Below are 24,682 nucleotides of genomic sequence, written 5' to 3' on the forward strand. Positions count from 1 at the left end.
CCTGTTCCTTGAAATAGACATGCCATATTTGTTCTTAGATCTCCTTTGGATTTCTCAGTGTGAGGCAGAGAGAAACTCAAGGAAAAAATGGATGAAATAACTGGGGTTTCATAAAGTATCACATTTTTAATTATACCACTATCAAGACTGTTTCATACTCACTAATTAAAAGTAGCCCATGCCAAGTATTCTTGGCACAACTCAAGGTGACAAGCACATATTTCTATGCACTTATCCTGTCAGGGACTTCAAAGTTGCTGCCTCTTGACAACACAGGGTACCATGCAAATAGATTTCATGCAGATTTGAGCTCAAACTGTAACTTTAAACTTCTCAAACACTGATTGCATTGACTTTCATCTTGGTTGGTCTGAACATCATCCCACCAGTTGTCTTGAATTCACAAACTTTGGTTGCCAGAAAGGTAGAATTATCATTCTTATATCATGTGGGTGCTTATTATTTGATACCAGAAAGATCTAGGAGAAGGGATCCAAGTTGCCTAACCTCTAAACTAAAATTGCCTTTGAGATTTTCTCTTGGTAAATTACATGGACACATCCATGCAATTTTTTTGGCAACAGTAGGGAGGTGATTTGCTGTTTTTTTTTTTTTTTCCAGCATGTGACTTTCCAGTCCAACCTGTGGCCTTGCAATTCCTTGGTTGCCTCCCATCCAAGTACTAGCCAGGACTGACTCTGCTTAGCTGTTTAAGTCAGTCAAAATCAGCTAGATGCTGCCACGTGGTGAATTAATTTATTTGGATATGCAAACTCTTCTGAAGAATGTAACTAATTTAATTAGAACCCCTTTAAGAATCTTTTAAGAAATAAACCTCAGAACTCTTTGGGTTTATAGATTCTGTAATATCCTATTTAAAATTTCTACTTGTTGATTCTAACCATGCTCTTAGAGAAAAAGAAGAAGCATGTTCTACTTTTGGAATGAATATATGGTGGTGTGCAGGTAATTGAAGTCCAGTATCTCTCTAATATTCTTTTCTCTTGCAAAATTCACCTAAGTCTTTCAACTATTTCTACAGTATCTGTCATGTTCCCACACAGACAAAGGCGATTAGAAACTATATTCCAGGAAATTGTAGCCATATAAGATATTTTAAAGTTACTAAGGCAAGGAGCAATGGTAGTAAGAATATACAGTATACCTGTTTAGATCTCAAACACTAAGTGCCCACTTGAAGCTGTGCCGTTGCAAATGAGTTAACTTGGATGTCTTCTTATCAGTGTCTGTTCATGATGGATACTTGTTTACATTGTCTGCATACCTATTGTCTCATTCAGATATGTCCACCACATACGGCTTGCATCTTTCAACCACTGAACTTTCTTTTCTTTTCTTTTTCCACCAGTACTAGTACAGAATGGGAAGCATTCCTTTTTAAAAAGGCCAGTGATCTACCGATTTTAGGAGGCATGGGGCCATAATTTGGTTTTAAAAATATTAGGAAGATAACTGCAGATTATTAAGAGCTTTGTTATTTTTATCAATCTCACTGAACCACTGCCAGCAACTACCCAACTTTTATTGCACCAAGTGTTAAATCCTGATTTATGATTTATGTTGATTTTGATATTAATTGTGAGATTTTTGATTTTGTATTTTTCATTGACAACTGGCTTTTCTGAGATATTCTTTTTCCATTAGGTCTAAAGTTCAAAAATGAAGCATTTGACATGCATTCTAGACTTTATAAAGATATATCTACACCCTTCCAACATAATAGATTATAAAGAAAATGATGTATCTTATATAATTTGATTTAATAAAGGCATTTCCCTTGATATCTTCAACTTCAAATTTACTTGGAATCTTAATTAGAGGAATGTAATTGAAAACTGACAGTAGAGAATGAAAAATAAGGACTGCATTGTGAACTGCAAAGGTTCATCTTTAAACAACTCATGCTAAGTAATATGTATGTCAAAGGGTGAAAACAAGTAATTTATCTCAGTTGCTCCAAATTATTGTTTATTATCCAAGCTATATTTATCACATTAACAGAGAGAATAAAGTCAATAGGATAGCTTTTATTTCTATAATTTTCCTCTGGAATGTTGTATGCAATTTCTGAAATTTATTCTATAATATAATGAAACCTAGCTGCCAGGAAGTGAAGCTCATAATTAGCAATTTAGTTATTGTAAAAATGTCAGGAAATGAAAGAAAAGATAAGAGGCAGTAAGGGGATAGAAAGTCATATACAGTTATCCGTTTGTAAAAGAACATGAATATGCTTCATGCAATGGTTAAATAGCAAAACACTAACTGCTTCCACCATACATTAGTTTTATATATTTATATTATTGTATATATTTATATTTATAAATATAGAGTGAGTTTCCTTCAATCCTTTGTGAAAGGAATATATATATATATATATATATATATATATATATAGTATGAAATACAATTTTTAAATTGTATTTCATACAGTACACATAGTACAGTACACACAGTATATGGAATAAACAGCAAAAAGGTGATTAGAGCTTTGATTTTGAAAAGTTAGAAATGGACTAAGATGGATTTGAAATAAGATTTTGGAATTAATTATAAGAATCTTTCCCATGGGAAAATGCTTTTTGTTTTGAATTCTTTAAAAAAAAACATGATAGGATGAGTCTTTGAAGATTGGACACTAGAAGGAACTAGAAGGAATTAAATATTACACTTAAAGGAGAAGAACACTCAAACTTGACTTACAAATACAGAATGAAGCAAAATATTTTAACATTGGACATGTTGAAGGATATTTTTTGAACAATGGACACAGAAGTTAATTTTAAGAGTGTCTGCCTAGACCTCAGACAAGACTGAGACTGATGACTTAAGTTGGATTTAAAAATGTCATGCTACAAGAATGATGTGGAAAAAGATGCTATGCTGGACATATAAATGAAACCAGCTGATGTCTTAATAATTCAAAGGGATATACAAATATCAAATTAAAAGAGTGACCTGGATCATTTTCTTATATTGGATTTAAAAAAGAAGCTTGTTAAAACTCTGAAGAATTTCATGAGAAGGACAAAGAAAAAATGAAAAGAAATCAAGTCCTAGGACATTATTTGAAGGGAGTAAAGATCAAGATAGGAATATGAAGTTGGTTTATTTGATTAAAGTTAAAATACATATGTTGTTATCTCTGGTAACACTTAATGGAGTTTTACTGGTCAGGATTGAAATGATGAGGCTTTAAGGATTTGTTTATAAATAAGAGATGGGATATAGGAAGAAGATATCATTTGTTGTATTTTAAGAAAAGGTGATAAGTTACTAAAACTGTTTATACTTATGATGATGAAGGGGGAAGTCATTTCTTTATATATTTCTTTTCTTTTCTTTTCTTTTCCTATATTCTTATTTTTTATTTCTTTTCTATTTTTCTTTCTATTTCTTTTTCTTTTCTTTTTGTTTCTATTAGTTTTTATCTCTGCAATTGCAATTTTTCATAAAATTACTATTAAAAAAAGAAAATTGGGAATGAAAAAATTAAGCCAATTGCAATTTATTTATGCAAGTATATATACTAAAGTTATCTGAATTTCACAAACATGGATGTCTCAGTTCCTGCCCCAGAAAGTGTCTCCACTTATGTAAGTATAAAAGTAACCTGTTTATTGTAAATGCAAAATGAATGTTCCCAGTATGCAAACCTTAAAACTTAAATTTCACAATTATCTGGGAGTTTCATGCTTTAATGAAACAAATTAATGTTCAGTGACTGGGATATGATTGCTATGGTTTCCCCTAGCTGCATTTGAGTTTATTTAATAATTTAATTTAATTTATTTAATTTAATGTTTTGCCTTTAGTTTCATGGAGCCCCATCAAATTATTCAGATTTAACCCTTTTATGTACATAAAGCAGCTTTACTTCCACTCAGATTGTGCATAAAAGCTGAAGAGCTGAAAACTGCAGGGTGGAAGAGGGGTCTGTGTAGCAAAACCATTGGCCTGTGGTCCACTCCTAAGTGTACCATAGACTGTTTTGTACTTAAAGGCCTATGGCTCCTTTTTCTCCAGAAGGAAAACAATGAACATGCATGTTAAAACTTGTGAGTAATATAATGTGTACTTTGTCCTTAATTCCGGATTGTATTTAGGAAATAGCAGAATTTGCGGCTAAAGAAAGAGTGTCTCAGAGAGAGAGAGAGAGAGGGAGAGAGAGTTTTTAAATCTACATCAACTCTTTGAATAATTTTAAATATACCTAAATTTCTGTGAAGCCTAAAACTACCGGATTCTTGTTAAAATATACAATCTACAGCACAGTTTGCTATTTTAGAATTACTTCATTTCCATATACACTGTTTCTTTTTACCTTGTTGGTGTTGTTTCTTCATCCGTTACATCTCTTATGCTTCTGTAGAAATGATTTCTCCCTGATTTATAGTGTTTTAAATTTTAAAAGTCATTCAAAGTATAATAGACAAGGATCTTTTTATTTCATTGGAAGTAATTTAAACACAGAGAGAAAGAGAAAGCAGGAATATACTAGAACCAATTTGACAATAATATTCCTAACCACATACTCCTTTCTTATGACCAATATAACATTAAGGCAACATTTTGAATTTGATACATTCATTTTCTTTCTTAAACTCAAGCTTTCTTAAAGTCCAATACTTCCCATATTCAAAGCATTGTGTTCCTGTACTTTTAACATAACTTTCTTTTAAACTGGAGTAAGCGTGTGTTGATTTTCTCAGTGAATCTTTGTCAGAAGCAGGTTTTATCCATATGCCTATCCATGTACATACATCACTGCACAGTACAAAGAGGTTGGATTTCTTATTTTCTGCTGTGATGCAGGCGAAAAAGTAATTCTTGAATATAGAAAAAACATTAAGTGTATTTGAGTTAAATATTAATTAGGAACTTCCTAATGGTTATCCTGATCTTTCCAGAAACATGGTTCTAAACCCTAATCCTTTAAAATGGAGGAACGTTAATCCAACCAGTCATTTCCCTTCTCAACAGATGATTTATACAATCCAGTCTGAAAATGCCAACAATTTAGTTATCTGAGGAGAACTTTGTTTAATGAAGAATATACCAACTTTGTGCAGGAGAAAATTTTATCTGCAAGTTGTCAAGAGAAGATTAATGTTTCTTGTTAAATAAGTGATACTATGCAGAGTATCACAGGTAGGAGAAAATCTAAAAAGTACCTTACTGGAACATCCCTAGGGCTACATGAGGAGTGGGCTTTTTTTTAAAAAAAAAATTAATTAATTGTTTTTCCCAATTCTCATATAGGTCACTGTCTGAATTAATACATAAATTAAAACTGAGATTTTTTTTTTATGTATTTTGTAGTGGGAAGTCTGATTACCAATCTGTTCATCAAGTTTCTTACATACTGAGTCTTTTGTCCACAGTGTGAAATTGCTCATTTGGAAACTGTTGTTGCTATAAGAAATAAATGTAAGCTACAATCTGACATACGTGGGATAAGATGCTCTGAATTCAGTGGGATTTATTTCTGCTGACATTCATGCTTCATATCATAAAACAAGTTCTCCCCTCACTGAGAAATGAAGTCTGTGGATGACCACCATGCTCTAAATAGAAATAGCCAAAATCATTAAAATCTGCTGTGCCTTATGTTCTCTCCCTGTACCTGAATTGTCACAGCTGCTACCACAATGAAGCAAAAGGAAAGTTCACTGAATTCTTGTTCTTTGTCAGCCTTTAATAGTTTTGATTGCCTAATTATCTGCTCCAGTGCAATGGTAAAATGTTGCAACATTTCATTTTCCCCTCAAGGAATGAACACCGTCTCCGAAGAAGTTACCATCTGCTCTTTTTCTTGAATACTAAGCTGGAAAAAAAATCCATCAATGCTTCTACGATTGTCACCTTTATGTCCCCCCCCCCTTTTTTTTCCTCCACAAAGGAATGGAATTCCAGTAAAAAGTAGCTCACCATCTCAGAGAGAGGGACACCATCCAAATATGTCTCATATGTCTCTAATTCTTTTTCTTCTTAGAAGCAATTCTGTGTGCCACATCAAAGAGAGGGTAGATGGTCCTTCAAGTTTCAGAGAGGACTTGCAGAGTTCTGTGACTTTACTCTATCTGTAAAGTGGTCTTTGCATACAAACCTTTGAACTGGATAAGGCAATTGAGTTGTATGTCTGCTGTTGAAATATTCTCCCTGCTCCCTGATTTCTGGAGCTCTTCGATATCTTGCCAGTGTATTTCTTTTTATTGTTTGAACCAATAAAAGGCCCTGCATAAATTCTATATTTATTACCCTATTTATTAAAGATTTAGATAGGCTTGGGGTATGTGAATGCCTTACGTTTTAACTTGCTGCATTAAAATGTTTTTATTGCTCATAGGGTTTTATTTATTTTATTGAGATTCCCTATCTCAGGATTGGTAGCTTCTAGCCAACTTTGGGCTTTGAAGCTAAGTTGGGTCAGGTACGGTTAGTACTTGGATGGGAAAAGGCTATAGGCTAGATAGAAAGAAATCTAATGGCAAACTCTTTTCTATTTTTACAAGAAAAGTACGTGACAGTCTGGAAAATCATCAGGAGGAGCCTGAAGAAAACATTAGGTTTTCTATCTTTTAGAATTCTGAGCTGTGTCACGAATTTAGAAATGCTTTCTACTACTTGATATTAATGTGAGTGTTTCAAAGGAAAAAAAAAGGGAGATAAATAAATGATGATTATCTATAAATGAAGACCTTGGCCTTATCAATAAACCTGAATACAGAGTATCAATTTTAACTGGCAGAAACCAATTAAATATGGAAGATATGCTTTCAGATTCATACCATTCAAAGTTTATCAGATGGAATGCGTAGTTCAATTATTTTTCCTTGCATGAAGAATATAGATCTTGGTCACAAATGAGAAATGCCTGTTAGGTGAATATCCTTCTTAAGAAATTGGATTATATATTTCCAGTTATACACATGCTTCCAATGAGAGATCTTTGATTGTCCCACTGACCATGCATTTTCCCCCAATTGCTTAGCATATAATCTGTTATTGTATTCCCCTGAGCGCATTCCAGTTCTTATTTAAATCAGTAACTGAATTCCTGATGTTTGAAATGAAAAGAGGGTTAATGGTTATAGTTAACATTTTCCAGGATAAAGGAAAAACATGTTAACCTGTAACGGAGTGGGGGTGGGGAGCAAATAAAATTCATACCATGACTAGGATTTCAGTTTTTTCATTCTTTCCTTTTTTCAAACCTCCTGATGAGACACATCTACACTTCTAATTTACCTAACCCACCTGGGGCTAGATAGAGGCAGGTGAAGGTTTGTAACACATAATTTTGGTCTGAGAGTGAGGTGGGAATTTATTAGTGGATATATTTATTATATATTATATATCCCATGGAGATACAGGAGTTCAGGATCATATTAAGTAATGATATGCTCCAGGAACAAACAACATACAGAGAGTCTCTGTTAACCTGCAAAACTTTATTATTTATAATTATTTAAGAATCACACATGGATACTCACTTGCTCTACTACATTTTGGCTAAGGAATGTACAGGACTGGAGAAGACAAGAATGTTCCACAGATAATAGCTGCATGCATGAATTGGAGGCCTTTCAGTATGAGAGCCAGTTTGGTGCAGTGGTTAGGGTATCAGACTAGAAACTGGGAGACTGAGTTCTGGTCCCTCCTTAGGCATGAAGCCAACTGGGTGATCTCAGGCCAGTCCCTCCCTCTCTCAGCCCTAGGAAGGAGGCAATGGTAAGACACTTCCACAATCTTGCCAAGGAAACTGCATGTCCAGGCAGTTGCCAGGAGTCAAAATTGACTCAAAATCATGCACGCATACATATACACACACACACACACACAGCTAGACATATACAGCTTGCCCTTTTATCCTTTGTCAGCAATTCCCATCATATTCTTTTCCATGTCACCTCAGACTTTAATTGGCTGTTACATGAACTTTCAAAGTTCTTAACTTTGAAAGCTGTCAGTCCAGACCTCATCTGGTCTTGATAGATTGTTTCCCTGTGATGTGCTGCATGGCAATTCTTATCTCTCCTAGGTGGTATCTCTGGTTGCTTTATCCCTTCCTCTACACTTTTGCATTTTTCCTGGGTTCAGTTATGTCCATATGTTTCTCCCAATATTTTATTTCTTGTAACATTCTCACCTTGTTGCAGTTCAGGATTCATACTGTTTTTACATGTAAGTTAATCCCTCACCCCACATCTGGTGTTGTTTTTGCAAGTTTGTTTAAAGACAGTCTAAAGTATATTACATGTGTTTGATTATCTTCAGAATGTTCAAAAGGACCAGGAAGCCTTGCTCATACTCATTAATACCTTGGTTACTTCCCAGTTGGACTATTGGAATGTACTCTACAATGAAGACCATCCAGAGTTACAACCCATCCAGAATGCCATAGCTTGTGCGGTACTGGGCACCCCTCAGTTTGCCCATGTTATACCATCGCTATGCAAGCTGCACTGGTTCCCAATTTCTTTCCAGCTGCAATGCAAAGTTCTAATTATCTGTAATGGACAATAGCAATAACCTTGAGGAACAGCTGGAACTAAGATAATGGTCGGACAAAAGAAATCTGAGTCTGAAGCAAAAATGTAATTTGATAAAGCATCTCAGACTTGACCCTCCCTTGTTCTCTTGAAGATAACGAAAGGGAGTGGGGAGGTACATTCAGACTTGCAAGACTGATGTCAGCTTTTGAGATAGATCAGACTAGGAAACCCAAATTTATGCATGGTAATACTACTTTTATTATAAGATTAAAGTAACAGAATCTTGCATTTTTACATCCAGATGCCAGTCCTCCTCCTGAGATTTATCCTAATATTTTTCAGAACTGTTATTTAAAGTCTTTCATTGAATGTATTTACTGTCATATTTTGTCCTGTATACACTGATGTGTTACCCAGGCATCTCTTGTTCTGAGGGAAAAAATGGTGGCAGTGAATACAAAGTAGCAGCTGTTTGTTGTTGTAAAGATCAGGAAATTTGAGGAGATGCTGCACTCTGTATCATGCAAGCTTCTACATTGCTCTTTAACATAAGTGAACCTACCTACCTAAGATATATATATATACAGGCAGTCCTCGTTGAGTTACCACAATTGGAACCGGCAACTTGATCATTAAGTGAAATGGTTGCTAAGTGAAACTGTGACTGTACTTATGATCTTATGATCTTTCCTTTGCTTTACAGACCTGTTAAGGTCATAAATGTGAGGATTGGTCGTAAAGTTACTTTTTCATCACCACCTGTGATGTGAATGGTCAGTTGGTAAATAAGGACTAGCTGTACTCACCTTTAGTTCCATGCATTGCTTCCTTAAATATAGAGCAGACTTCACATATAGAGCTTTTTCACTTAAGAGGGGAGAAGAGTAGAAGAAGATCTAGAAAGAAGGAAAGAAGGAAAGAAAGAAGCAAGGCAGGAAGGCAGGAAGGCAGGAAGAAGCAAGGAAGGAAGGAAGGAAGGAAGGAAGGAAGGAAGGAAGGAAGGAAGGAAGGAAGGAAGGAAGGAAGGGAAAGAAGCAAGGAAGCAAGCAAGGAAGGGTGGGTGGGTGGGTTGGCTCTGGAATTGTCTGATTTTATTATTTTCCAATTATTTTGTTTTGATGTAACTGTATTTAAATTGTAGTACTATAAGAAGAGTGTAACCTGCTTAGAATTATTTCTAGATTAGAGTGGCATATAAATCTGTAGACCATACTTGCAGGCTATAAGGAAAAAATAGTCTACTTTGTGGCCAACAATTTTGAAATTCTAACTTTTTGTACTCTTCGTAAAGGAAAAAAAATGGTAAAACTGCCGGTATAGCTGTTATTATAGTAGATCAGTGTTGTGCAAACTTGGCCACTTTAAGATGAGTGGACTTCAACTTCCACCCATGGCTGGCTGGGGAATTCTGGGAGTTGAAGTCCACTCATCTTAAAGTGGCCAAGTTTGGACAACACTGTAGTAGATGTTGCTGCAATCCCAGAATTCTCATTCACTAAGATGAGAAGAAAAATTGCTTCTGATTTTTTTTTTTTTTAAAGAAAGTAACATTGACATTTGCATGGGGAAGTTAGAGTTGTTTCATTTACCTAGAAGAGTTTGAGAGGTGGATGTGAGTGGCTTTCACTGTACAACTCTCTTTGGTGCAATGTCACCTCTATTGCTTCCTTTACTTTAATGAAATCCCAAGTGAAGACATCATGAGAAAACATGGAGCCTTTTTGGGTCATGATATGTGTGCAGTTCAGGAAGATGCAAAGTGATGGAGCTGGGAGTAAAAAGTAACAATGGCAACAATCTTGGTGACTTCCCAACAACAGGGTAAGTTCAAAAACACAACCAAAGGTCATCTGAAAGAAAACTGAAAGAGCCCTGAGAATGAACTATTAAAATAGAAACTTCTTTTGCAGAAGAAAACTTTCAGAATATTGGAAGGCAGATTTTGGCACATTGTCAGTACATATGTTGAAAACTCATAACCCAAGTATGATAATTTTGTTAATGTCATCCCTGACATTCTTGACATCAGAGTACACACTGTACAGATGTCATGTACATATGTCAGTGAAGATTGAGTCAATCTGGATGGAGACTGAATTTTAAAGTATTCAGAAAGAGCTCATCTCAAACACGATCCAGATTATATGAAAACAAACATCCTCTTCACCTCTGTCTGAGCAGTCACAGAAGATATCACTGAACTAACTATCAACTTAATGTTTTGGGTGTTTCCTGACCTATTATTCTGATTTTTTTAATGAAGTCCAAAGTAAATATTATACACTGAATATACAGTTCTTTGTTTGCAAACTTATAACAAATTAGTTTTTATGGGTTATCATTTTGTGAATGTCTTTATTAATTGCAATTCTATTTTTATATATACAACTTCTCATCAGACAATTCTTTTGTTAGCATTCTGAGGATGATTTATTAAACTATACTTGATACTGAATTATTATCTAAAGTTAATGTAAAATGGACATCTAAATTCTAAGATTCATACAAATGGGAATAGTCCACGGGCTACTGAAAACAACTCATTTGTGATTTTGTCCTTTTCCAAAACAGATTTCTATAGTGCCTCCTTGCAGATCAGCTTCTCCAATTCAGGCCAGAAAAAACTCAACAAGGTGTTTATAGCGCAAATGGGTGTCAAATAAGAAACCCAAACTGCATGGTAGAGAAACTTAGAGGTTTACTAGTCAAACTGCCCAAGTCAATTTAGCTATTTAAGTCAGTTGCTTAAAATGAACAGTGGTTAGAGAAACTTAATCAAACACTTACCTCTGGCTTGTTCTTAAAAAAAAAAAAAACAATCCTTCCCCCCCCCCCCCCATAGTTATATTCATTGACCGAGAGCCAGTTTGGTCTAGAGCAGTGTTGTCCAAACTTGGCCACTAAGATGAGTGGACCATGCTGGCTGGGGAATTCTGGGAGTTGAAGTCCACTCATCTTAAAGTGGCCAAGTTTGGACAACACTGCTCTAGAGGTTAAAGCTCCAGGTGAGAAACCAGGAGAATGTGAGGTCTAGCCCTGTGTTAGGCAGGAAAGTCGGCTGGGTGACTTTGGGCCTAAGGTCACTCTCTCTCAGCCCATGATGTCAGGCTCAGGCAACAAGCCAGTCGATCAATTTCTGTTGCAGCCAATGGATCAACATTTGGTTGATCCAAAAAAAGTGGACCCTGCACCTGTGAGAAAAATGCTAGAAAGAAAATAAAAAGTTATATTCATTAACTATTGCTGAGACTTACCTTCTCAAGTATCTGTTATGATATGTGTCTCATTTTTAATGCATATGTACGTGTGTGTGTGTGTGTGTGTTAGAGAGAGAGAGAGAGAGAGAGAGAGAACTCAAGGGGCAAACGTACCTACTACTCCTGCCTCCTATTTTCCCCACACCAACAACCCTATGAGGTGGGTTGGGGTGAGAGGGACTGGCCCAAAATCACCCAGGTGGCTTCCATGCCTATGGCAGGCCTCGAACTCACAGCCTTCTGGTTTCTAGGGCAGCACCTTAGCCACTCCACCAAACTGGCTCTTTTTGAAAAGTAGCATGGTACATTTGCAAACCTAGAATGCATTATTCTGCATATAGTAGCTTAATAACTTTTTTTAAATATTCTCAGCATTACAATTATCTATACCAAAGATTGTATTTAATTAGTTTAAAGTGTTTTGCTTATACGGGCCCAAACTGCATGTCATTAGATCCTGTTTCTGCCTCTGGGCTCGCTCTCCCATGGGCTATTACAGTGAGGAAGATGGTTCAATGGTTTGTTGACCTGTGTGAACTCTTTGGTGGCACTTTTTCAAGCAAGAAACACTTTTTCAAAGAACAGCCTATTCTGGGACAAGATATGGTCTTTGATCTAATTCCATGTAGTCTTCAGACCAATTTTCAAACCTTCTTAATTAATAAGTTCAGAGCTCTGATAGGAGTGAATTGTCCTTTGCTTGGGGACTTGCTCTGTAGCAGGGAGGGAGGGAGATGTCCACACCCATTTTTAACTTTGCTTCCATTATTGACATATAGCCTCTATGAGTTTAATTCCAAGAGGAGGCATCTCTTGATGGAAGAAAGGTTGCCTACCTCTGCTCTTCATTATTAATGTTCCATATTGATGTCTTGGGGGGAAGACATGCAACCTTTGCCATGACGCTTTGCTATGGCTGTAAGCAGAACAGTGAGGTTTCCTGTTACCAGAATATTTGTGTGGATGTAGTTACATCACTGAACCTCTGATTCTGTCACATACAGGACAGTCACATCTTTCAGCATTGCACAGATAAAATGAAACATATACCTGCAACGGGAGGACCAGGCTCTTAAATACGATTCTTCACCAACATTATGTTTTGTAATGTACTCATTTTAGAAGAGACCAATCTTGAAATACTTTCTGGAACAGACAGCCTGCTAAAACAGTCAATGCCAAAGAAATTCTAATCTCTGGTGATTAATGTCTCAAGCCTTGTTAAAGGTCTTTCTCATATGCATAAAGCATTTTCCATATTTCCTTTTTAGGAAGCCCAAGAGAATGTAGGACAGTTGTGTTCACAGTTATTCTTTCAACTTTCATTTGTCATTTTTACAGGGACAACCTGATCCTGCATATTTTAGTACTTGTTTGCACTTATAGCTAACATGTGTACTGTTGCCTTTCCTTTCTCCTTCATCTGCTGCATTCTGTTAAATATTTGATATATCCAACTGTGCATTATGTAGAAATTTTGCCTTAAGCCCCCCCAAGCATGGTCCTTGTAAAAACAAAAAAAATGCAATTTTGATTCAAAACTAAACTTGGAAGTCACTTTGTTATAAATGTAGCTGGAATCACCAGAGGTTTGTCACCTTTTTTTGTGGATTAAAAAAAATTTTTTTAAATCCTTTATTATTATTTTTTTTTACTTTTTAAAAGTTTTGTTTCACTTTATATAACAAGCTCATCAGTGCAGAGATGGCTGTGTCACACCCAAGTATTAATTTCTTTGCTGTCATTGTAATTCTTATATTTTTCTTTCACAACTCTTTTGACCCATTTCTTCTACCCTCATTATTGCAGGCCTTCCTCCAAGTAACAGCTCCCTGGGCTGGCCCAAAGTAAAATGAGAAAGTAGATCCTTCAATGGTGTCAAGCTAGGCCAAGAAATAGACACCACAGGGATTCCAGGAATGTGACTTTATTGTTACAGACATATTAACAGATTCTTGAAAGCTTATCTAAAACCTTCACTGTCCCCTTTTAAGGACAACACAATCAATGCAGGTCTGTTCTGGGTCTCTTTGCCAAGACTGAACAACTGTTTCTCCTCTCCCACCTCTTTCTAGATCTAGGGTCAGAGCTAAATTCTTGTATAAGTAGCAGCCCTAATGGAAATATCTTCTGTCTGTGCACATGATTATGCAAACAATCTTGGAATTTATTTAAATATTTGGGTATTATATTTATATTCTGCCTTTCTTCCAAGAGCTCAAGGTGGCTTCCATGACATTTGTCCTCCATTTTAGCCACACAACAGCAGTCCTGTGGGGTAGAGTGGGCTGAGAGAAAAACCTTGTGAGTTTCCACAAGTAAGGGTGGATCGAGTCTAGATCTTTCTGATCCTACTCTAATAGCTTAACCACTACACTGTACTTGCCCTTCAGAAGAATCCTCCCGAAACAGCTGCACTGGTTATTCTAGAACAGTGTTGTCCATACTTGGCCACTTTAAGATGAGTGGACTTCAACTCCCAGAATTCCCCAGCCAGCCATGGGTGGAAGTTGAAGTCCACTCATCTTAAAGTGGCCAAGTTTGGACAACACTGTTCTAGAAGGTGTGGCTACATCAGTATCCAAAGCCTCATTACTTAGTAGCAGCATATCATGGCAATGTAGCACATGCAATGCAGTTCCAAATGATTTGCCCAGCAGATGGACAGTATATTTTTCCTTTCTTTTTCAAATCAAATTCTTTATTACAGGCCAATGACCCAGACCAAATAAAGTTTACTAAATAAAACCTACAAAACAGAGCTACAAGATAGAACATAAAAATAATTTAAAGCATACAGGATTAAACATATACAGTACAATCATGATTAAAAATATGGAATAATTGCACTATTTTGCTCTCAGCGATGTAAGGTTTACCCCGTTCGTCTCAGAGAAACTCTCGTGACACGTGTGTTCAGCAAAGAAGTTTACTCAAGCGTAACGCAAGTAAGGACAGACAAAGCCGGGGTTGGCTTGGTATAGCTTACATGGCATTTTACAGCTTCCCCGTTTCCCGCGCTTCCCGTTGCTTAGTTACAGATTACCCGCAGTAATCCCCCCTTCCCCAAATAGCAGATTCAGTCTGGTGTTTTTGTCTTTCTAACTGCAGTCTATGGGTTGTGCTGTTGTTGTCTTTGCTGAGTTTGCCTGTTTGCGCGCAAAGCCGGGAGTTCTCGATCGTTCCTTGATTGCTTCGCTTCTGAGCCTCTGCGCTTTCCTTTGTTTGCAGCACCCGAGGGGAGCTGCGCTGATACAAAGTATCCGCCTGCGGTTTTGAGTTAAGCGCCACCACCTGTCCGTAATCAGCTCACGGTTTCACGTCCCCTTTTCCTCTGCTCGCGCCTGGGCGGTGAAATTGACTTAGGCGAAGCTGAGCAGTGCCTTCGCTGTGCCGGGCCGTGCCGGCTGAATCTGACAAGCAATATGTGAGTTTTACAAGCTGCAAAAACAAACTTGGCAGTGGCCAGAGTTACCGTGAGGTCCTTATCTGCTAGTAGAAATTGCATATAAAATTCTTTAGTCTGTCCCGGAAATGGAATCAGAAGAGGCATTAGGAGCTCTTTGCATGTCTTGATAGAAATTAGAGTATAACAGAATATGAGTTCATGTTTCAATATTACCATCTTTACAAAGGCAAAGTCCTTTCTTATTAACTTTTCTCCAGTGGACTATAATCCATGAAAATCCATGAGATTATATATTACTCTTTAAGATGCAACAATACTCTTTGTCATTTAAAGTAAACTAAATTATTTAAAGTCCATTATGATCTACCTGTTCTTCCAATCAGTCTCGAATTCTGTAAGGGTGGGAGTCCTTTCCATCCCTAATGCTTTTGTTCTTGGTGTCAATTCTCTTTCCTGCTGAAACATACTTGGTGGCTGTGTAAATGATTATTTATGCTTCATCAAAAATTAGGATATGCTGCACAGAAAAAGAGAACAAAGGGAGACGACATGTATCCACCAAATTTGCATATGCCAAAGGCTGTTGGAGACACATTTAGAAATTATCACTGTAACTTAAATAGAAATATAGTGCAATTCAGGGACAAAAAGAAGGTAGCTTTGTGAATACCAGAAGAAGCAGCCAATCACCTGAATACGTAGGTGGTAAGTGATGATTTCATCATTCTGTTATTTTTGAAATATCAGAACAGGTTGCTCTTGTTCTTAAAGCATCAGTGTTTGGGCTGGTATCCTATATAGTGAACTTACTGCAGTTGTATATGTATCAGGTCCAATTTGATTTGAATCATTGAGCTGATCTGATTTGAATTATTGCTTCAGCTCCGAAAACTGATTTAATCCAGACGTACAGATTTAGACAAATAATCCAAATCAGGCTGATCAATCTGATTCAAACGTATTTCATTCCAACTAATATCCATAAATACTATCCTGATTGTTTTGAATTAAATCCATTTGGACGTGTACAATCTTATTGGATAGTAAGCTGCCTTTGGAAATACAATTTGGAGGTTCCTTTTAATTGCCTTTGAATCTAAATATCCAAATTCAAAGTATTCAATATTCACACAGTTCTAGAATGTAGCCCTCAACATATGCATGGCCATGAAAATGTTTACCTTTTTTATTGAAAGGACGTTACAGAATTATTGTTGCTTAGTTTTATTTTAGTGCATTGTTAAGGAAATTGAATATTTCATTTTTACTTTATGTTAATTACTTTGAGAAGTCTTGCTTGCAAACAAGCAATCACATTTTATGAGATGTTTTATCAGGAACAACATTAGGTTGTTGTTTTTTTCCTAGGAAGAAATGGAACTGGACACAATTTAATACAAATCCAGCCATTTGGATAGGATTTTCATTTCAGTTGTGAATGTTTTAATAAATTGGAAGCCTAATAGATTGTATTGGGAGCGAGGAACAGGAAATTTTGAATACCTGTCATAGATCTATATGGAAAATATGAAGAAAATATTTCTTTTTCACATGTTTTCAGGTATTTTCTCTAGTTTCTTAACCATTAAAAATGTTCACATTAATTATTTGCAGATAATCTTTCAGCTTTATTTTAATTAGGAAGTAGGCAATGATTAATAGGGCTTCCCTGATATAGTGATGATCCAAATAGCTCTTAGAACTGTTTGATAAGGTTCTACTAAATAAAAGTACAGATAATTCTCAGTTTAATCTTTGTCCAGATTCAGTAAGTTCACAGATTGTGTTGGAATTAGTCTTCACTTACTGATCAGTTGACAGTCTTCCAGCTAGGCCCACTTTTGGAAACAAACTTTTAATTGACAGCTGAGATGTGAGATACAATTTAAGTGGCTTTCCCAGTAACATCAGGTATACAGGCACAATGACAAGAGTTAACAAGTTTTGTGAAGCTGAAATAAATCTGAACCAGATGTTACAGCTTTGTTTTTAGGCAACTGTGAGCTGGAGAAGTACACAGCACTTAACAGTTCATTTTCTGTATTTTTTTCCAGACAGATGATCCTCTACCTGCAGAAGCTAACCTCAGTAAGAACAAGATTAATCATTCTTTTAATCTCTTAAATTAACTGAAATGACAGTGAAGAGAAGGTTTAATATCATTTTAGGAGGGGAAGATCTAGATGCTAGCTAACATTTGTTGTCTTTGTAGCCTGATGCAACAAAGTAACATCTGAATTCCTTGAACATATTTTTTTGTTCTAACATACTGACCATCGTTTTAATACTCCTGCCCAGCCCACCTGCAAATTTAACTCATTTTATCTTCTTCTATCTCACATCTTCATATAATAGAAGTTTTTAAGCAATAAGACAGAAACAGTCCTGTTGCAGCTAATAGCTAATGTGCAGCATTTATCTCTCTTAAATTATACAAAATTATACAAAAAGGGTATTTTGCAAGCAGATTAGAAACACCAGAAAAATACTATTATAAACTCTCAGCAAACAAAGTGGCTTTCAGCTTCTTATTAACATGGACTGAAACAGGTCACCTTCTTTATCTCTTCATTTGATTTTGACATGCCACTTTAAATGTATTTCAATATTTGACAAGAGAACAAATGTTGATTAGTTACTAAGTTGTAATTAATTATGATTTGAAGATTTTGAAACTTTTGTTTTGAATGAGTAAAAAAATTCTGTATGTACATTCCTATGTGTAAAATACAATTGATTTCAGAACATGTCCAGTTGTTGGTATCTGATCAGAATGATTTAGTTTCCCTGAACGTAGCTAAATTTTGTTATACTGTCTGCAAAATTAGGCAGATTTTGATTGCCCACAGATAACCCCACCAATTTGTATATATATTATCATGTGCTGTTCATTTTATTTAATGTGTTTTTAATGTATTTCAATGTACTTTTATTTGTAATTCTGGTCTGTGACTGTAATAAAGATGATGATGATGATGATGATGATGATGATGATGATGATGATGATTTCAGAACATTAGATGAATTTTTATATACATATTTTAACTGAATTATCTCAAACAGCACACTGTAAACAGATTTAAATAGACAGAGAAATGAATGGTTGAGTTGGAAGATGCCCTGAAACTTTTCAAGTGTAAAATCCTTTGGGTTAGTATTTTCTAATCTGCACATTAGTCTGAATGGTCCTCTTGTTATCTCTAGTTGAAGCTCTAGTTCTAAGAACATTGATAATGATGCCAGTCAATTTTATTAAATTGATGTCTTTTTTTTAAATGACCATTGGACATTATGGAGATTTATGCTCTGCTTGCTCTGTAAATAATGCAAAGTTAGCTTCTCACCCATTATAAATGAATCAGAATGAATTATTTCCAGGTTCAGTAATTTAAAGAAGAAAAAAAAATAAAAACATCATGGAAAATGTTAAGTGCTGTCTGCAATCAAATTGTTCACAGGACAGGAAATAATTTCCTTAATACCAGTCAAGGCTTGTTCTGCTAATAATTCCCACAATGGTCCTCAATTACCATTCAAATCTTATTTCAGAAATTTCAGACATTGACATACTGTGGATCTATTGTCCTTATTCCATTAACTTGCTCCCTAATTGCAAGTTTTGTCCTTGGCATTACTGTAGTGTTCTGTGACCTATGAGGGTATTCTCCACATCCCACTATTATAATTTTAAAGAAAGATCTTTCACTTTTTCTTTTGTAATCATAAGACATGCACCAGTTTTATTACTGACCAATTGCATGTAACAATTTCCTGTAGCTGTTATCATTTCATATTTTGATGTCATGCATAAGAAACATTTCAAACACACAAATGTTACTCTATATTTGTTCCCGGGGCACTGTTCACCGAACTAGGGTAATATTTATCCAATTTTTTTTTCCTGGCCAAGATTCCATACTTTAGGAAACTAAAGTCATATTCTTGGAAGCATATCATGTCTCAATATTGATAAACGATAGAGTGGTCCTCTAGAATGGACCAAAAAAAACCAAAACCAAAAACCCTGCAGGAAATTTTTCATTGAAACAGTGAGTTTTGAATAAGGTTGTAGCTTGGGAGAAAGTAAAGTGATTCTCCTATTTGTAATTTTTAAAAAAATGAAAGGAATCTGGTGGTACTTTTTTTCTAACAAAGGCTTATGCCTTTTAATAAAATTGGTTAATTGGAAAAGATCCTACCAGAGTCTGGTTTGTTTGCCGCCATAAATTAACACATCACTCCTCCTACACTGTTTCTAATAAAGGGATGGGCATGTCTTTCTGTTTTACTTTTGAAGATATTCACGGTTTTGCTTTGTTTTTAAGTAGAAATTTGTTGTGTCTAATTTTGTCTTAGTTTGCAATTGAAAAAAAAAGTTGGCACAAATATTTGATATGCATATTAATATCTTATTTCTCTCATCTATGCACTTCTTGTAAGTACTTTTCCTTAAAATATACAATTCAAATTAATTTCAGCATTAACTCTTTTTCAGCCTTTTGCAATGTACATGAAGTATTTGGGATTCTGCATGTGCAATCTTTATTTATTTACTTCTTAAAGTAAATATTACTTTTACAGTGGCAGGATAAGCAATGGCATATTGGGTCTTTTCAATATGTATTATAATTGTATTATAACTGTAGAGAATACAGGTTTACCTGTAATACCTATATCAGATGATTGGAGTCAAGTACTCATATTATTAATGCAGATGATACTGACATCCTTGCATTGCCATGTTGAAGGAGATCAATTGCACTAAACTCTTCTGAAGTCCCAGGAATAGAATCTATCAAAGTGGAAGATTTTTCTCCCTCTTTCTTTCTCTCTCAGCTCCCCACCTTCTCCTCTCTTCCCCAGGTCGCAATACCATCAGTCATGTTGTCCAAATGAACAAAGAAATGAAAATTCCACTCAGTGTGGATACAGAAGGATATCTTTCACTCTGATATTAACATTAAAGACAACAAGTAAAGTGTTCCTCAAACTGAACTTGGTTCCCGACGAACACAGAGACATACAAATGTAGCTTTCTTAGCAACAGTTCACACTTTGTTTGCCACTGATTTCTTCTGTGGCAAAGAGGTTCTCCACCTGGAACTTCTCATTGTAAACCATATTCCTCAGATTTTCTGATATTCTTCCTTCCAAGGACTAACCAGCCTGACCCTGCTTAACTTTTCTGAGATTAGTCAAGATCTGCAACATAATGCCACTTGCTACAATAAGCACAATACGCTTGTAATTTATTTCAAAAGCTTATTAATAGGAGAGAGATGGTGCAAGTACTGAACCTAACTCCTTCATTCTCTGCAATTCAAAGATTACAGTAAGCAGTGAGATTTCAGCCTTTTAAAAGGGGCTTAAATGAATTCAGCCCTGCTGCAGGATCAATCATGTGCACATCACTATAATTAATTTAGCGATTCGTTGTTCAGCTTATTGGATGCTTTTCTGCCAGTAATTAAAAACAAACATTTTAAAGATTTCACAAAACACAATTAGCGTTATGGTAAAGCTAAAGGAACTGAGGAAATAATATCATACAGAAGCTAATATAATTACACTGAATAGCATACATATATATATATATAAATATGCTTCATCCAATTGCCTTAAAGTCTCAATAGAATTAACCTGATAGAACTCCTTCTGATGTATGCGTGTGATTAGGAGTAAGCACCTGTTTTTAGTTTCCTTATATAAATAGTGGAACCGTATTATGAAATATTATCAGTTTGTCTTTATTCAAAGGAATTACATTTAAGAAAAGATTTCTCAGATCTAAGTCACATAGTGCTAGATAGATCACAGTCAAACCCTTCAAATCACTTTGAAAGCACAATAGTAACCTGTGAAGAAGTGTTATGTATATATTTCAGTGAGGTCTTATCTTAGACCAGTAGAAGTTTTTAAACTGCTTAGAAATGCAGTTCATTTAAGAAGCTGAGGAGAGAGATTTTCCAGATCGTTCAAGCTGGAAAACAAGAGATTTGTTTGCATAATACAGAAAATGCTATACAATGGCTTCCATATGATTATGGCCCATCAATAGATTAAGATAAATAAGACAAAGAATAGTCATAAATAATATCTCTGTCTTCACTGAAGTGTTTTTTTCCTCTAATCTATCCCACTACACATATGTAAAAACACTAATCTATCTTCAAATTTTCTTATGCAATACATTATGTTACTTTTGCTGCTCATTGGTATTTGATTTACGTCATTCTTCCTTAACTTCCCGGTTTCTTTATCAATCATCATTCTCACTGACTAAATCTATTATTTTGTTAATATTTCAAAAATAGGCTATAGGAAAAGAGAGAGAGATGTTCCGATAGTTGGATTACATAGGAAATAGTGGATTGAAGATATCAAAATGGAAAGCTGAAAATGGCTATATTTTTACATGAAGTATCTTAATTAAAGGCACATAAAAGAAGCAAACAAAAGGAAAAGGCTTGGTTTCATGAAAAGGATTCCCTTTCACCTTTTGAAAAGCAGAGAAGATTCCTGTAACACTGCATAAACTTTGAAGTTTGCTTTTAAAGCTGGTTTTCATCACAGCAAGAAATGATGAGAAAGAAGTCGAGTGCCCTTTCAATATCCCAAATTGACCATGAGTTACTTGGTTTCTGGTTATTTTATTTCATTGGTGCTGTTCCCTGGTAAAGGCTATTAGTATTGCAGGTGATTTGTAAGCCATGTTCTATACTGGAGTCAATAAACTTGTTTTAAGTTATTCCTCTGTATTATATAACTAAGAGAAAATATTGTTTCCAATATACAATACGGCTGCCATGTCTCATTTGGCGCCAAAGAACAAATACATGAAAACCTGAGAGAAAAAGCTTTTCAGTTTGTGGTGATTCTGATGCAGTGGAAGAGTATTTATGGCTAACAGGTTTTTTTTTTGTTGTTTTTTTTTACTTAGCTTCCATAAAATCAGAGCTTGCTCATCACAAAAATTGCATAACTCCTTTACCATAAGAAAAAAAGTGTGTCTCTCATGTCAATTTCCACTTGCCATCACATTTTCAATTATTTAGTTCCAGAATCTAGCCTCTAACGCTCTAACAGGAACAAGATGTGGAAGCCATGATCTTTCATACTTTGAAAAATACTGGATTGCCTGAAGCTGTTAGATTTGTAAGACAAGTAATTATTTTCTTAGCTCTAGTATACGAAACACGAGAGCATCTATATCCAATGGTTCATTGTCTTTAATTTTGTTTTTGTAATTCAAAAAGGTTAGATTGTCTTGCTGAAGAGGGCTAAAGAAATGAAATACTGTATTATAGTTTTTGCATAAAGACATCTTTCTCTTGCATTACTGGACTATTCACAAATTTTGTAAATATTCAATATTTATAGTTAGGCCTATCACCTAGATAAGGTGTTCCATTCTAAACTCTTGTGGTATATTGACTAAAGTGTTGGATTTTCACCCTGGAGTATTTTATGGAAAGTTTAGTTCACTTGTGTAATTTATTATGGCATATTGAGCATGATTTTCTGGGCAGTGCATTCCAGAAGTAGGTGCTCAGCAGTAAGAATATATATTTTTTACCTTGGAACCATTTTTGGAACACTTGGAGATGCTTGGGCAACTTCATACTATAGAGACATATGGTACATTCTTATTAAAGGTCTTCAGTGTCAAATTTGGTTTCCTATAATTGGTTCTTGCTCCTTTCAAAGACATTTGTCAAGTAAGGTCATCATTAAGAGATGACCCTAATATTTGTTTATTGTTTATTTCAGTCATAGACCAGCATCAGATTGACCCTAATATTAGCAAAAAAGAAAAGCTGTCTTGGGTGGCAAATGGTGCGCTGTGAACAGAGGTATGGCATCTAAGATAAACTGTGGTTGATAACTGTGTTAGAGGATACTTCATCATCTGTGTTGAAATAAAGTGAATGGACAGAATGATTAGCCACCTTATCTAAAATGGATGTATGAGTATTATACTGTCATTCATCCCAGGTTGTGAAGTGCCTTGGGGCTAGATATTATTGCAGTCCTGATATTACTGCAGATTCATAATTTATAACCAGCGTATATGGTTTTCCTGTTTTTGTTTGGTACCAAATTGTCCAATTAACTTCAGTGACACCATTGTAGAGTATTCAATTTGGTTCATGCGGTTTAAGATTATATGTGGGAGAGAGGAGGGGGAGGAAAGCTACCACTGAATGATTAAATATATATGAAGGGGAAAAAATAGCAGCTACTGATATTCCTTAAGCATACCAGTATATTTGTGTTGCATAAAACACTAATTGAAGAGTTTTCCATAAAATTTTCTTTATTGGCCAGTCCCTTTCATCTCTCCATTATTAATTCACTATCTGATTTGCTTGCACTCTACTTTCTCTAAACATCTTTCAGGACATTTGGTATTTATATTATAATTCCACCTAATGAACTGCATGGAACTTGGAAGTGAAAGGCACCTTCTTATTCAGAGTTTTCAGTTATTAAGTTGACACTCAGGTAAATGAAATCTAATTTATTCTAATGCCCTGGTTTGATTAAGGAACTTGCATCTTTCAAACAAACTCCCCAGTGACATTTTGTGTTCATTCTAATAGACCTACCTACAGCAAATTTTCAGTTTACAAGAATTATGAAGGACTACTTCAAAATGAGGTAGCGACTAGAATAAAATTATGTCAGGTGCTATCATACATAAAGCACACATTTTGCAATTTGGCTGCAATTTATGAAATCCCTTTAACTTAATATTTGTTTTAATGCTCACATTTTGCTACTATAATATCTACCCAATGCTTCTAAAAAGAATAACACCAACAAATATGATGAAGCCATCTAAAAGCAAATAAGAATATGTAAAACTTTATACTTTTTCTCAGGATCAGCCAAAATCAGCTAAGTGTTGTCATATCCTGTGACCAAGAGTTGAAATATAATTAAAATTTGGATTAAAAATACAGAGCCACAGAGAAGATATATATAGAAGTTCTCTAATCCAAAGGCATTTTTTAAAAAAATTAAAAATAAAATAAAAGATGTTTATATTGTGAGAAGGCAGGGAGAAGTGAGGGCCTCAAACGAACCATGTTTGCTAGGGGAGAGCGCTGTGCACCATGGGGCAGCCTTGGGGGGGTGGCAGGAGGGAGGATGGGCAGAAGGCACACTCGCACCAGAGTGGAGAGGGACGGCAGGAGGGAGGAAAGACTGCAGGCAAGAGGCACGTTCGCTCCAGAGTGAAGAGAAACGGCAGGAGGCGGCTGTCGGGTCAAGTGGGGATTGGAATGTGTATTGCGCTGATTGGATTCGGAAAGTGGAATGTCTGCGGTTTTGCAGTTAATTAGCGGCGCTCCGGGGCAGTAAAAAAAAGGTGAGATTGTGAGCCAAGCCCTCGCAGGAGGGGGAGGACAGATAGGGGGTATAAAAACCTGTCAGACCTTGCTTCGGGGTTCCTCCTTTGCTGCGGGAGGGACCCACCTTTGCAAACGTGCCCA

The sequence above is a fragment of the Python bivittatus genome, unplaced genomic scaffold (genome assembly GCF_059951505.1).
Source record: "Python bivittatus isolate LINGU-HERP-01145 unplaced genomic scaffold, Pbiv_v1 ctg000590_np1212, whole genome shotgun sequence".
In the NCBI taxonomy this organism is placed as follows: domain Eukaryota; kingdom Metazoa; phylum Chordata; class Lepidosauria; order Squamata; family Pythonidae; genus Python; species Python bivittatus.